Source organism: Cariama cristata, unplaced genomic scaffold (assembly GCF_000690535.1).
Source record: "Cariama cristata isolate BGI_N322 unplaced genomic scaffold, ASM69053v1 scaffold13982, whole genome shotgun sequence".
NCBI lineage: Eukaryota > Metazoa > Chordata > Aves > Cariamiformes > Cariamidae > Cariama > Cariama cristata.
Genome location: NW_009605617.1, coordinates 31,667 through 34,047, shown reverse-complemented (window position 1 = coordinate 34,047; position 2,381 = coordinate 31,667). Strand labels below are relative to the sequence as shown.

Below are 2,381 nucleotides of genomic sequence, written 5' to 3'. Positions count from 1 at the left end.
CGATCACATGAAGGAAAATAAAGTAGAAAGTAACCAAAAAGCTAAAAAAAAACCTGGCAGCATCACAAGTTCTGCTTCTCTCTAAATGACAAACAGCACTTCCCCACCGCGTTACTAAAATCTATAGATCATCTCACAGACAAAAGAAAACAAATTCCTCGCATATGCAATATCTTTCGGCAAAGATGAATTGAAAACTACTTATCAGACCAGGTGGACAGAGGATGCTCATACAATCTTCTACCGGGCTTCATCAGACCAAAGTATTTTTCAGCAAGAGCAGCCAAACGAGAACACTATTGTTTCAAGGAAAAACAGTGACACATCGAGTGGGGAAAACGAACGCCGAGATCAGCGTTGCCTTCTCATTTGGCTAAGGACACACGGAGAGGGACTAACAAACACCATATGCTTTACCTGACCGGCTGTGATGCCCTAGAGCACAACCGCAGGCAATAAACGTGAGTGTGCAAGCGTGGCCATTCAGACAAAGACGAGACGTCCCTCTCTAGGAGTTTCCTCACCGTTTGTAAAGTTACACCCGACGAAGGGGTAGGGCAACCCAGCTCCTCGTGCTGCCGACCGCTCCGAGAGCATCTGTCTGTGCCCTAACGCTCTGTAGCACAGATTGCAGGTTGGGAAAAAAAAAACCATCTCGGAGTAGCTACTGACCAGACAGTTTTATTGAGGTGGAAGGATGGACAACTACCTGGCGCTCTCCCGTTTTTCAGCTGTGCTGTTTTCACACGCCATGCAAATTTGAGGTGCCAAACCCAGTTGTAAACACAGACTAGGAGCTACTTAAATCCCCATTTCTCCAGCATGCTAAAGAAATCAGACTTTTCCCAAGCAGTGCAACAAAAAGAGCTGTATTTATCAGGGAGCTACAGTTCCCTGCCCATCCCGCCTTCAACAGCTGTAGCGAGTGAGCTGGTTTCTGACGGACAGCCAAGACGTGTAATCTGAATCACACCATCCCACTGCTTATTCAGTGCCGATAGCTGATGCCACCCTCAGCTCCCTTGCCTTTTTTTTTTTTTTAACATTTTGACACTAGTCCTGAAAAGGAAGGATTTAAGTTAAACCCTTTTCAATAACACAAATGTGGTTTTGCAATTAAAGCCATACAATTAGCATTGACGAGCTCAGGTCAGCAGAACATAGATTGTGTCGTTGAAATGCTCTGCCACTCGGTGCCTCCAGCAAAAAGCTGCAGGAGAGGAGAAGAGGTAAAAAAAAAAAATCTCCACACATTTTTTAACAACTTGTGCTCTGCCGCACTGCACCACTTGTGGATTTGTGGAGGGAGGTTCATTTATTTATTTACTTAAAATCCCTTTGGCTCTGGCCTCCTCCTCCACTGGTTCTATTCCTTCAAGACAACAAGAACTATTCTTCAGGGCAAGAAGGCTGGTAACATTTAGCAGAATTAACTTATCAAAAAAAATCTTAAACAAATTAGAAAAAGCTCAAAATCCTTGCCTTAAAAATGTTTCCCTTCACTCCTCGCAAAAAAAAAAAAAAAAAAAAAGTATTTGCTTAAGATCTCCCTCATTCAACCACTCGTACTGCCTAGACACAGAAATCACAGATTTCTCTGTCCACAGGATGACATGGTGATTAATTTTAATTGAATACTGCTGGTTTTAAAGGTATTATCAGTGGGTGTGCACGTACAGATGACAAAACCAGAAAGTTAGGTGTAGTAGCTAAAAGAATTTCTCTCTTGCTAATTTTTACTCAGCTGTACTTGGTCTTGTTTTCTCAGAAATATCTTTATTTCATCAATGCAAGCGTTTGCACCCACAAATATTTAATATTAACATGACGACTCCCTTCCCTCTGTAAACAGACAGAAACCACCACATAGTCTAAACCCAAAAGTGGCATCATAGCAAAATTTAAGCAAACAAATCGCTTTACCAGCACGATTGATGACTGCCACATAGTAAGTGAAGCACTAATTTTGAACTTGAGATCTTGGTCTCATTCCGACATCATCTCTCAAAAAAATCTAGGTTTCATTGCCATAAATTATGAATTCTGTGACTAAAGCCTTCTCTTTGTATCTAAACGCCACATATATGTTTAGGGCAACACTTAACTGACAATAGCACTATAAAATTAATCTGCACAATCTGATGCAAATATTCCTGCGTCTGCATCACTCTCTTGCTTTTAATGGTTATGAGAGATAAGGGCTCTGACCTTAGAAATAACGTATGATACCATGTGGTAGAATCTCATACAACACTAAGTAGGTGCTTGCACGTAACTCTAAAACGCTGTATTTACATTCGTTTCCAGCTCAGTGTGAGGGAAGGAGCGCTGCAAATCCCCAGGACAGCAAAAGCATGTTCCGTTGCCCTTCTCTGTGTCAA

General features: G+C 41.8%; 1 protein-coding gene across 1 annotated transcript in view; it reads right to left on the bottom strand.

Moving 5' to 3' along the window:
• Positions 1-2,381, bottom strand: part of LOC104158408 (propionyl-CoA carboxylase alpha chain, mitochondrial-like) — a gene marked incomplete at its 5' end in the record, with an annotated part of 47,068 nt that overhangs the window by 13,377 nt on the left and 31,310 nt on the right. The gene's annotated exons all lie outside the window — the stretch shown is intronic.